The following is a 14,161-nucleotide window of genomic DNA, read 5'->3' on the forward strand; positions in this document are numbered from 1 at the left end:
AAACGGGCCTAGCTTTTTGAGAGGGAAAATAGGCACTATTTCTGACTGGCAAGGGATGCTGCCCACGTGCCAACGGCCTGACATAACATTTGCAGCTTGGCACAAGGCTTTATGCTGGGTACAAAACTAGTGGTAGATAAGCAGAGAGAAGACGATGCCTTTATCAAGTTCAGTTTAATGTCTAAATGTCTGATGGGGAGGGTGTCATGGCCATCCATCAGGCAGACAGCTGCAGGATATGGCCATGGATGACTAATGACAACTCAGCTTTTTGGTGGCAGGTATCCAGTCCTCCAAAGGGACGTGGGTGGCGCTATGGGTTAAACCACAGAGCCTAGGACTTGCTGATTAGAAGGTCAGCGGTTTGAATCCCCGCGACGAGGTGAGCTCCCGTTGCTTGGTCCTTGCTCCTGCCAACCTAGCAGTTCGAAAGCATGTCAAAGTGCAAGTAGATAAATAGGTACCACTCCAGTGGGAAGGTAAACAGCGTTTCCATGCGCTGCTCTGGTTCACCAGAAGCAGCTTAGTCATGCAGGCCACATGACCCGGAAGCTGTCATGAGCGCCACAACCCCAGAGTCAGTCACGACTGGACCTAATGGTCAGGGGTCCCTTTACCTTTACCTTTATGCAGAATGAACAGGGGTTCATTCTGTCCAGAAACTGCTGATGCTCCAGTGCCTCCAGGAGACTGGTAGTTGCAAGGAACAGCCACCACTGAAATCAATAGTTTGCTTATTCTCTGCCTTTGGAAGGTGTGGTAAAAGGGATTCAGGCTACATGCAGCCCAGAGGGAGAGCACAGGAGTAGAACAAAGAACAAGAAGTAGCCTGCACAGCTATCCTTTGAGGAATTAAATACCTGGAATTTCCTACAGTCATCAAAGGGGGAAGTGCAGAAGTCTGGGCAAAATTCCCAGCCATTGGCTCGATTCATTATTATTGGACCTAGTCACTGAATTACTGTGTCAGTTTCCCCCCAATTATATTCTGATTATGAAGGGGTATCCTGAATTATTCAAAACAAAACAAATTCCTTCCAGTAGCACCTTAAAGACCAACTAAGTCAGTTCTTGGTATGAGCTTTCGTGTGCATGCACACTTCTTCAGATACACACTTCTTCAGATACTTCTTCAGATACACTTCTTCAGATACACTTCTTCAGATACACTGGTGTGTATCTGAAGAAGTGTGCATGCACACGAAAGCTCATACCAAGAACTGACTTAGTTGGTCTTTAAGGTGCTACTGGAAGGAATTTGTTTTGTTTTGACTATGGCAGACCAACACGGCTACCTATCTGTAACTGAATTATTCATTTTAAGTTCAATTCTTATTTCAGTTCAGCCTAGAACTTCAGATCACTTTCTGTTCCAATTTTTGAGAGGGAGGGGAAATAAAGGTTCAGACTGAGTTTACATGTCCTATTCTAATTCAGATTGACTCCCTGGTTCTGTCTTACTTAACATGAGTCATAATAATAATATGTTCCAATTAGTAGTTGTTAACTTCTCTTTGTAACAGAACTATGGAAGGCCTTAGGCGGAATCAGGGGTGCCAACTTGAATAAAATATTGTGGGAGCCCAGGGAAGCCCCACCCCCCATAACTGATCACATGACACAGGGCACACATACCATTTGAATGGAAATGCCCATCAACTTTGTGGGATTCCGGCCCCCTCAAATATTTTATTGTGGGGGCTGAAGCCCCCACAGCCCCTGGAAGTTGGCTCCTATGGACTGAATGTACACATCCACTCATACCCTATAAATATCAAGAAAATTAAAACAAACCTTCTCAAAACATAAGTATAGGGAATGTTTTCCCTGAGACAGATGATTGTTATACCCCATCTACAAAATTACCATTTCTATGAAACCTGAAGATACTGATGTGTTCAGAATGAGTTAAGCATGATTGAATTATGCACCATTAAGTCTGCATGTTCTGTGATTTTATCATTTGTGGATTGATTCCTGGTATGCTAATGAAGACCTATGTATAGTTTTCTTGATTAACTCATGGCTTAGAACTTGTTACTTTGAGTACTAAACAAGATTTAAGGGCTGGTTTTTTTGTTTTGTTTTTGAGGTGTTGCGTCTGATATCTCAATTATTCATCCCAGGAATTAATGTACAATTAGCATGAATTCCAGCTACCATAGAAATAAATGGCTATGTAAATTTGGATGCTGTTCCTGGAACATTTTAGAATAATAAAAAGTCTGGCATTAATATCTTCACATTGACTACAGTTTTAGATTGTTTAAGGTAGTCTTCCCAGGCTTTAGATGTTTTGGACTATATACCATGTTAGCCAGGGCTGGTGAGACTTGTAATCTGAAACATCTAAATGATGCATGGATGGGGAGCTTGACTCGAGGAATTAGTCTGAGGGGTATTTGAAGGGTTTCTCCTTTCTACTTAGTTGTCCCTTATGTTTCAGGTGATTGAACAAATAAGAAAATCAAAGTCCATATAAAAATAGCATTTATTTATTATTTATTAAATTTGTATGTCACCCTTTATTTGAAGATCTCAGGGCGGCTCACTGCATAAAAATACAAGATAAAAACACAAATCACACAATACCGCCCCCCCCCCCCGCAAATACTGTGAGTAAAGCTAGCATGGTCCACTGATTTAAATGTTGGTTTGGGATCAATTAGGCCTAAATCCAGAATTCCTACTCACCTGTGAATCTTTCTGAATGGGTTTGTACAGGTAACTGTCTCAAAGTCTAACCTACCTCACAGGAATTTTAGGAAGAAAAAAGTGATAAGAACTATACGACAGCTATGAGCCATGATAGCTATATTCTGCATCCACTGCCAGAAGCATTATGTCTCTGAATACCAGTTGCTGGGAATTAGAGGTGGGCAGCGTGTTGTTGCACTAATGTCCAGCTTCCAGGCCTCCCATGGGCATCTGGTTGGCCACCAGGATGCTGGACTGGATGGACCAATGGCCTGATCCAGCAGGCTCATCTTTGTATTACACTTTGTTCAGTGACACACTTCATTTTCCTGGGCTCTATGAGAGAGACTTTCATATGTACCTTTTGCTTCATAGCAGTGGGCATATCATTAGTTGGTGATAATTCAAAGGCAGCCTTTATGACTAGAGAGTTGTTTTTGCTGAATCTTGTGGATGCATGGCACAATCTATGCACACCAGATACAGTGGTACCTTGGGTTAAGTACTTAATTCGTTCCGGAGGTCCATTCTTAACCTGAAACTGTTCTTAACCTGAAGCACCACTTTAGCTAATGGGGCCTCCTCCTGCTGCTGCTGCTGCTGCGCTGCCGGAGCACGATTTCTGTGCTCACCCTGAAGCAAAGTTCTTAACCCGAGGTACTATTTCTGGGTTAGCGGAGTCTGTAACCTGAAGCCTATGTAACCTGAAGTGTATGTAACCTGAGGTACCACTGTATGTCAAAATATGTTGACAAAAATAGTAATTGTGGGGTGCCCACACCAATATATATCAGGACCACAGCAAATCATACACTCAAACAAAGGGGGCAGTGTCCTCTGTGAGATGCCACTGGATCCTGTCTAGCACAGATGTTAATTCTGAGTAAGTAACATCATTGGGATCAAATATCTTCTGATCATAAAGATACATGAGATAGGGCACCCCAACAATTAGTTTAGGATTTGGGGACATATAAACTTCTGAGTTCATGGATACACGAACTTTCTTTCTTAGGGTTTGGAACTTCTGAGCAGTACAGAACTGGAAACTAGTAACCAACTTCAGCATCGTTATAGATTCCTGTTTGATTGAGTTTAACTTTTATCCCAATCAAATCATTATAAACCCATTAACTAAGAGACCGAGTTATTAATCTTGTCTGGAGTAATAGGTCTTTAAATGTTCATTTCTTCTTGTCACTGGTTTTGATTTGGTATATACTAATGAACTGCAATTAGGGCTATTAATAACCCTTATTACTTAGCCTTACTTGGTTCTTAGTCCAAGATTAAGCAGCTGCCTTCTTAAAACCATTAAACGTGTTCTGTCCTTATACAATATATATCCCCCCCACCTTCCTTTCAAAAGCGTAATACTGAAGGAGCAAGAAAAGCAACTTAGCTCTCCTATTGCTTTTTGGTCTGGTTAGGTGCTGCTCTCTGGATGCTGCTTGAGAAATGAGCCTTTTGCTCATCTTCCCTTCCTCCCCTAGAGGAGTCATGGGGTTTGCTCACTAGAGCTATGGGATGATGTAGGCAGCCGCTCGCTCACATTTCCCACTTCTGGCTTCTCCAACTTTGTTGAAGCAACATCCCAGAAGGGGTCTGGATTTGGATTTGATATCCTGCTTTATCACTACCCGAAGGAGTCTCAAAGCGGCTAACAATCTCCTTTCCCTTCCTCCCCCACAACAAACACTCTGTGAGGGGAGTGGGGCTGAGAGACTTCAAAGAAGCGTGACTAGCCCAAGGTCACCCAGTAGCTGCATGTGGAGGAGCAGAGACGCGAACCTGGTTCCCCAGATTACGAATCTACCACTCTTAACCACTACACCACACTGGCTCTCCTGGCACTCAGATGCTCTGGGCCCTGAAGCCATCCCCGGCCAAGCACATCTTCTACCCTTGTTCTCAACCCTCATGGAGGAGCATCAATGGCAGACAGCTTGGTCAGCTTGCTTGCATCTTCCTTAACCACTCAGGGAGCTCAGGTTCCCTGAGAGATATGGAGCTAAAGGAGAAAGCCAATGTGTGACTGGGCTATCTTAGCTGTGGTAATAGTTTGTGTGCGCAGAAACGTTAGCAGCACAAGATCCAGAATTAGAGTTATAAGATTTCAGGACATTTGGAAGCCGTGGTTGTTGGTGTTGGTGCAGGGAGGGAGGGAACCTTAGGCCTCTCCCCAGGTTACAGGTGGTTTTGCCTGGCTGGAATGTGTCCTTTTCACTTTTCAGTACACATTTTTGGGTATGCAGAAGCTCTTCTATCTGGGTACAGCCATGAAAAAGGCTGTGATGAGGGGACTTAAGGCAGGCAAGCTCTCATAGGTACTCCTAGGTTCCACATGGTGGGATTCACAACACCTTTCACATGCGCTCCGTCAGGAAGATTTTGGGCATCACATGGCAGGACAGAGTCTCAAACAAAGATGTGCTCTCATTCCCAGCATGTTTGCACTCCTGTTTCAGTGACATCCACACTGACCTGGTCATGTGCACAGAATGGAAGATGGCAGGATCCCCAAGGATGTGCTCTGTGGGGAGCTAGATTCAGGCACCAGACCCACTGGCAGACCAACTCTGCATTACAAAGAAGAAACATGACATGAAGGCTGGCAACATTAACTCCACCATATGAGAATCCCTTACAGAAACCCACAGTCAGGTTGTGTATCCACCGCAGTGACCAGAGGAGGAGATGGCTGGGTGCTATTGCTGGAAGGCTATCCATACAGTTTTCAGCAGCAATGTCCAACCCTCCCCTACTCATCTTTTTCACTCTATTTCCTGTCTCCTTGAAAGCAGAAGTAGATCTGTGTCTTCGCTCACTTTGCTCTCCAGAGATAGCCATAGAATTGTTCCTCTTGGTCAGTGGATCCCAGAAGCTCTGAGTCTGCAGAGTATCAGGAGATGGCAACAGTAGCTTCCGAGACAATACAAATATTTATTATTTATTTATTTATGGATTGTAAAAATTAACTTATACAATTAAGTAATAACACTGTACAGGTCCTGACTGTTTTTCTTTCTTTCTTGGGCCTTGATAGAAATAACAGTTCCCCACCTCTGTATTAACCCATCAGCTAAATATTTTGATGTAATAAGTGCAGCCTCACTAGCTTCATGGCAATTCCGTATTTTTTCAGCTTTGTTTCCTTCATAAGGCAGGCAAAAAGAGGTCCAGGCTCTTATCTGCTGTGTCACATTTCCTAAAATGGTTTGTGTTACTTAGCGTTGAAAATTGCCAAGTCTGACATGGCAAAGAGCTATTTTAAGCTGCAAGACACACAAGCATTGACGTATACAACTGAAGCATAACTCTACACCCTATGTCCTTCTGTCAGGTCTCATCAGAGGAAAGGTTTCAGGGCTGAGACTGCGTAGAGCAGGCTGTCTGAGAGGAACAGAGGCAGAAATATAATGCAAAAGATGCAGGGGTCGGGTTCCAGAGCAGCAAACAAGGCTTAGAGGGGTCAGATCAGGGAGTCAGAACCAGGCAGACACCAAGATCCTAGGCAGCAGTCAAGAAAAAGGAAGCAGAGGCTTAGCATCATCATTCTAGAGACAATGTACTTAGACAGGAGCAAGTTTTACAGTTAGAGCTTAGTGGACAAGAAGGTCATCTGACAATGGTCCAGGAGAACTGTAGCCATCCTTGAACTGCAGATGCTATCCCACTCTATTGGATAGGCTTGCAGAAAAACCAGAGCTCTGTTGGTACCAGGAGGTAAAGTGCTAGAACATGATTACTGGAAGATGTGATTTGAATCACACATGACACCCACACCCTCCAAATCTTTCCCTTTTAGGAAAGAAAAAGAAAGCTAGCCTCAGTGAGCTAGAATGGCCAATAAGAAGCGATAGCAGGAGGCAGGACGGGATTTACCGTTTTTCATAGTGATGGTATGCCAAGCAAGGGCTGGGAAGACACACAAGAGCAGTGACACAAACGGCATCTGTTTTGGCAATGTCTTTGACAAGGGATTCAGCCACATGTAACATGGCACCAGCAGAGGTGCTTTTGGGCCAAATCCTGTATGCTTCATAAATGAAGTGCTGAACTGGCTGCAAGGGCCTTAATCTTCACACATGGGAGCCTTAGCCTTGCTTGAAAAAGCAATTTCACCTTGAGATAATATGAGTTGCATTAGACTTTAATTTGAATGTTTATTTTTATTCTATTTCTTTCCCACCCTTTCTCCCAAAGGAGCATATTTTTATTCCAACTTTATCAGTTCTTTACTAGTTAGCTCTTCCACCATTAAATAGCAACATCACAGCGACAGAATGCAAGTAGGTCACTCGGAGCCACTGGGAGGGGGAAAATCCAATATTTTGCACTGTAGTTTGTGTGATGTGTGTGTGCACGCGCTGTGATAAAAACATTTTGTCCTTCCTGTCACTTGATGTAAAATATATTTTTAGTTCCTTAGGAGTGGAGTTGTTTGCATCTATTTTGATTGTAACTCCCCACTTTGTAGGCCCCACTTTGGCATTAGATCCCCCTGCAAGGGGTTAAGTTCTGGCTCAGAAATGTGGGCTGTTTGATATGAAAACCATCATTGTTTGATATGTCAAATAAAACATTTGTCAATCAAGAGTCTTTAAGCACTGGGCTATGTGACATTTACTCTTTTATACACCGACAAAGTCCCTGGTGGCCTGCCTTTTTTCCTCTCATTTAAATAGTAGTAGGAGAACAAATCATACTTCAGGGCAAGTTGATAACTGCCAGTCACGATTCCTGCCTTGTTTACTATAATGAGGAGGGTAATAAATGCATCTGACCATTTCAGCTGGCATTTGCATAGATGAATGATTTGTCCAGTCAGTTGCTCTCTTGTGATTTGGGCCTCTTTGTCAGCACAAAGAGCATTCAGTCTCTTTGGAATTTGCAGCCGCCAAGCTCTCATTAGTAAACATCCTTTGCCATGAATGATTCAAATAATTACCCCTGAAATAATAAACTGTTTCACAAAAAACATTTTATTTGATGGCTCCAAAACATCAACTTTTCTGAATTGTTGACATTCAAATCAGCCAGAAAGCTTTATTGTTTGGCAACAATGACCCACTTGTAAAAGGCTGGCCATTGTTTTACCACCAGTAGACCTTTCAACTTGGCCCACTATCAAATGGGGTCCTTCAGTCCACCAGCCAAACACTCTGGGTAATCAGAGGGCATGCACCAGATGGAGCTGCAGTAAACTGTGTGCTCGGGCTCCAAACAAATTTTCATGCAATTTGCTTCTGATGTTGTAAGCACCAAAATGCCAAGCTAATTAGCAGCAGCAGCAACTTCTTGTCTGTTTACACCTCGAATATGGGCCTTTGTTTACACTGAGCAACCACTGCGTATGCTGCCTTCTGTAATGGTATTCGATGGGTATAATTAGATGCCATTTGATATAGTTTGCTTGAGTTCAAACAAATGAGCAAGCAACAATTATACCTTGTTATAATCTTTGCTAGTCCATGGCAATGGCATAATAGCAGCACGCTATCAGTTCCTGTTACCATCTTTTTAACATCCACTCTGCCGCACGTAATTTTGAAAGTGTTATTAAGCTGAAGCTTCTTTAGGTGGCGAGAGAGTATTCATGAACTTGCCTAACCCTTCATTATTGTGTGTAAATGTAAGTGTGAAAATACCTGAAATGTACCAGAAGGACTGCTTAATCAGGACAAAACAGGATGGTGTTAATTTAAGTCTTCCGCAGCTGTGAGGAAAAGCATTAAGCAAAGAAAGGGCAAGGATTTCTCTGTCACGTCGTACATTTCCTCTTTGCTTTGCACCCACTTTGAAATCTGGCTGTATTCAATGTGTCAGCAATTACAAGAGCGATTACTCTTTTTAAAAAACTTAAATTTATAACATGGCTTTCACCAAAAAGTTCCAGAGCAGAAATACAAAGCAAAAATTTAAAAATAATATAGTAAAACCAAAACATTATAAAATTCCAGCACAACAAAATGGGCATAACCACAAAATACTGTGAGTCATGTTTGCACAGTGAAAAAAATATTGTAAGAGACTACATTGTAAAAAATACATATGTAGATCCCATAGAGCAATTGGAGGAGCACTGTGAATTTACAATGATCTCACAAATGACATTGTTGGCATTGTGGGCCAAGCTACATATTGCCCTGAGAAATCCAGGACTTATCTTCAAATGGGTTCCCCCCCCCCACAAAAATTGCAGCCTTGGGAAAGGGATGCTAATTTAATCTGGAAAGCAGCAACCAACACTATATTTCCAATCTATTTACCACCTTCTTCAACACCTATTTGCTCCATGATCAAGTCCCTGTGTTACATACACACACAAATAAACACACAGCAAATAGCAGCTTGTTGGGGATAATTTAGGTCAGGAAAATTGTGCAGGGGAAAACTGGTTTAATGCCACTCACCCATGCACCACTTTCCTGATCAAATTATCAGACTTGCCTTTCTCACAGCTGCACTCAGAAGGAGAGTATCGTTTGCAGAGCTCTAGGTGTAACATGCAGTATGAGTCTGAGGGAACTGTTCAAAACAACCATAGCAAAAGTGATAATCAATCCCAGTAAAGGGTGGGGAAATGCAATATCAATACTTTCCCCCTACAGTCAAAGGAATAAAGCTCAATCTAATATTTTCCCTTTAACTCTTAAAAAAAAACCCCAAAAACATTGTCTTTTCTAACTCTTTGTCAGTGCCAAGTCTATTTTTCATTTAATTCTTTGGCTTGTCAAGACCAACATCAGGAGGAGATGAAAAATCCCATTAATAGTTCAGATTTGGCAGATATATATTTTAAATGTCTCATCCAATTTGGTGTTTGTGAAATTATGTGACAAATAGAACTGGCTGCGCCTCTCAGTGCTCAGACTATACAACTGACGGCGAGCCTCAAAATATGCAAGGCTTTTCATATGAACAAATGTGACACTCCAGGAACACTTTGTGAGGACAGGTTGGACTTCAGAAAGTCAATGAGCAAGCAAGATGGCATGGTCCAATGAAGTCCGGTGCAGAAGTGGACTAACAAAGGAAACTGGGAAGATGGTTTATTCACTTGTTGTTGTTTAGTCGTTTAGTCGTGTCCGACTCTTCGTGACCCCATGGACCAGAGCACGCCAGGCACTCCTGTCTTCCACTGCCTCCCGCAGTTTGGTCAAACTCATGCTGGTAGCTTTGAGAACACTGTCCAACCATCTCGTCCTCTGTCGTCCCCTTCTCCTTGTGCCCTCCATCTTTCCCAACATCAGGGTCTTTTCCAGGGAGTCTTCTCTTCTCATGTGGTAGCCAAAGTATTGAAGTCTCAGCTTCAGGATCTGTTCTTCCAGTGAGCACTCAGGGCTGATTTCCTGAAGAATGGATACGTTTGATCTTCTTGCAGTCCATGGGACTCTCAAGAGTCTCCTCCAGCACCATAATTCAAAAGCATCAATTCTTCGGCGATCAGCCTTCTTTATGGTCCAGCTCTCACTTCCATACATCACTACTGGGAAAACCATGGCTTTAACTATACGGACCTTTGTTGGCAAGGTGATGTCTCTGCTTTTTAAGATACTGTCTATGTTTGCCATCGCCTTTCTTCTAAGGAGCAGGCGTCTCTTAAATTTTTTTTTTATTCACTTACTATCAACCTAACAATAGATGAATCTTCATAGTACATGTGATGTGATTTAGGAAGAATGGTTTGACATGCATGTGAAGACAAGGGGCATGTGGTCTCCATGCAGACAAGCAGACACAGGACTAGGTATGCAGTACTGCCAATCAATACCCACACCCACCCTCCCCAACACAGCCATCACATTCTATACTGTAGAAGGGAACCTTTTATGCAACCAGCCATCAAGAGCACATGAGCTCAGGCAGACACACAGCGTGACCTTGAGGAGGGTCTTCCTGGAGCAAAACTGATGTACAGGGAGCACTGTGAAGATGGACGTCCTCTGGGGAGATCTATGCTGGGTATGCATATCAATGTGGGTTGTGTACATGTTCCAGTGGCTGGGTAATCTGCAGCATAGGGAGCTGCTAGGTTCTGAAATGCTGTACTTGTTGTGAGATGGGATTGGTCAATGTGCCTTCCAGCCCTTAAGGCTCGCCCTTGTGAAAGAACCTCAGTAACAGCTGTGGAACTCCACACATTCAGAGATACCTTGGAATGCCAAAGGTTATGCTGGGGTTTGGGGGCCTGGAGCGCAGCTGCACATTTCTACTTCAGAGCCCCTGCAAAGAGGGATCGATACTCACCGCAGTTTAAACGTAAGCTGGGTTTTTGTTGCTAAGACTAGAATGGAGAGTCAAAGCCGATAATCCTCCACCAAATGTTATCCTGGCAAATTATTATATATGTCAGGCAATGTATTTGTGAACCAAAGTTGGTGTACCCCCAAAGTGGAATTAAGCAGTGCAAAAGTTCTACATGCTGACACTTGAAAGAAATAACTACACAACATGTCTCTGTGCAAGCAACACAACTTTTACATCATGGTCCATAGCATCTTGATCTTCACACAATACCTTTAAGAAATGACTTTGCAGCATTTCTGGGAGAGAAGAGTACAGTCATGAAGATGGCAGATGCCAAATTGCAGGTGTCAGTCAAGGCAAATAAAATATACATACCAGCAGTGATGCTTTGGGTGTAAACAATATTGCCCCCAAACTGATCTGTCAGGAGGCCAATCTTTGCAATTCAAAGATTTTGAGACAGGGACTGCCTTTGAACAGGAGGTAGCATTTCTTAACCATGTACCATTGCTGCCTCCACTGCAGAATAAAATGGAATTCTCCTCACACAGCCCAGGTGTCATCTTCCTCCTTGTACTTTTGAAGGGCCACTGTTGCTTTATTGCATTTTTAGTAGCCTTCCCCCAAACACAAACCGTGACCCAAAGCGACTTACAAGATCATACAGACATTAAAGCCAGCTATAAAAAAAACCAAACCAAGATCAAAAACCTAAAAACACATCCATAGTATATATAAAAAAGGAGAGTCTACAACAACAAACCGCCACGAAAGATGGGCCAAAAGCTTGCGTAAAAAGAAAAGCTCTTGCCTAAAAATTGTTGATTTGGCACCAGGCATGCCTCCATGAGTAGGGTATTCTACAAGTGGGGATCCACCAATGAAAAGGCCCATTCTTGTGCTGAAACCCTTCACACTCCCTCAGAAGGGGCACACAGAGGACGGTGTCAGGTGAGAAGTTCCAGGTTCATGTTGGCTCATGTGGGGGAAGGTGGTCCTTGAGTTATTTGGATCTTGAACCACATAAGCCTGTATAGGGCAAAACCAGCAAAATCAGGTGCTGTGCTCTTATGCAAGTGAAAGTGTTTTGCACTAGTGCAAAGCTGGTATCTTTCATGAATTTCTGTCACTGAATTTCATTTGAAATTATCTGTCTTGTTGGAACGGTGGTAGGCTATTCTCTAAAATCCACTCCAAAAAGTTGATATAGACCAACTTCTTCAGTTACTGGGCCAATTAATATTATGATCAAACTTTATATTTACTTTATATATCCTGTGCCAAGATTTTATTTTATTTTACAATAATTTTTATTAGTTTCCAATTACAAAAATCCAAAATATACCTCATTATATCAAATCACAATACCAAATCAAATATCAATTAATCAAATATCCAATGTGCCAAGATTTTTAACATGTGACTTACCTAAAGGCAACAGTTTTCAGTCAGTGCTTTTTATATGTAGGGGTAATATTTGCAATACAAACAGTTAATTAATATATACTAATTAACTGCATTAACTAAACCACAGAGCCTAGGGCTTGCTGATCAGAAGGTCGGCGGTTCGAATCCCCGCGACGGGGTGAGCTCCTGTTGCTTGGTCCCTGCTCCTGCCAACCTAGCAGTTTGAAAGCACGTCAAAGTGCAAGTAGATAAATAGGTACTGCCCCAGCGGGAAGGTAAACGCCGTTTCTGTGCACTGCTATGGTTTTCCAGAAACGGCTTAGTCATGCTGGCCACATGACCCGGAAGCTGTACGCCGGCTCCCTCGGCCAATAAAGCGAGATGAGTGCCGCAACCCCAGAGTCGTCCGTGACTGGACCTAACTGTCAGGGGTCCCTTTACCTTTACCTAATATATATATAATTATAAAACCACAACTAATGTTTACAAAAAGTGGGATGCAATGATATATTCTGCAGTATCTGATATTCATTTTTTCTGTCAGCATTGATTGTATATGTTCAGTAGCCATCCCAGCCTATGCCCATCTTGTCCCATGTCTATTTAATATGCAGTGTCAGGGCAATACATGACACATCAGATTAGTAAAATGTGAGCAAGTCTATGTGTTTGCCTAGTGTTTAATAACTTACACTTAGTGTAATAACTTAAACTCTAAAGTTATCATTGAATCATTGACATCCAGTGCTTAGTTGTTCAGGCATTCAAAATATGGCTCCACATCTTCCATGGTTTTCTGGACATGCTTCCTTCTATTCAGTAGGAAAATGGGTTAAATGGGATATTTCAAAAAGCAAAATAGAGCAAGAGGACATTACTCCTACATATTCCAGACTTTCAGATGCCTCTCATATTTTCATGAATGAAAGGCCTTTTGGTCATTTTTCATTGTGGAAAAAAAAATTCTTCTGAGAAGTTTAAAGGCCACAAAGGGAGTACAGATAAGAGTCAACACTGGATGTACAATAAAATAAGTTTTTTGTTATTAGGCTGCTGTGCAAAATATCTAAACAGTGCTCATGTATATTTGCAGAACTTATATTGCCTGTTCTTAGCCATGTCAAGGCTTACTTGACATATTGTCCAAGACAAAATTGTTTACATTGAATTACAGTTCCCTCTCAATAAAAAATGAATTTGAGGTGCATGTGATCTAAGCTGAATCTTCTACATAGCCCCTCAAAGGTATTAGACAGTAATAAACAATTATATGCAGTGTCCAAAATGAGCTGGGGAAGGAAGTAATTGGGGTAGTTTTGAAAGAAGTGGAATGGTTTCAAGGTGGGAAGAAAGAAGGCAGATAGTTAGGTCAGACACAGCTATCTAGGCTTGAAAAGAAGTCGGACGGCTATAGATTCACTTAAGAAGCAGCTGTATGGCATACCACCCCATACTGAACACTGCTTAAATGAATATACAGAAAAAGCATTATTATTAACAACCACTTCTATTTCAATGTGGTGCATGGCATCCAGAAGAAACCCAAGATCCTATTGTTTTATTTCCCCTACTCTCCTTTCCCACACCATCCTCACATCTGCTCCAGACGGTTGAGAGGATACCCAGAACAAGTGTAGGGTTGCACAGGTGGAGGAGAATGTTTCACAGCACAAGGAGAAACCCTTGCACTGATGGAACATTCACATTGAATACAACTCTTCATAGTTACTGTAACTGGGGAAGGGCTGTAGCTCAGTGGTACAACACCTGACTTTGCATGCAGAAGTTCCCAGGTTCAATCCCC

The 14,161-nt window shown here is 42.3% G+C and overlaps 1 long non-coding RNA gene across 1 annotated transcript in view; it reads left to right on the forward strand.

Moving 5' to 3' along the window:
- LOC309339476 overlaps window positions 1-14,161 on the forward strand; it is a 464,046-nt gene that overhangs the window by 115,860 nt on the left and 334,025 nt on the right. The window lies entirely within an intron of this gene.

Source organism: Podarcis erhardii (genome assembly GCF_964252035.2).
Source record: "Podarcis erhardii genome assembly, chromosome: 3".
Lineage (NCBI taxonomy): Eukaryota > Metazoa > Chordata > Lepidosauria > Squamata > Lacertidae > Podarcis > Podarcis erhardii.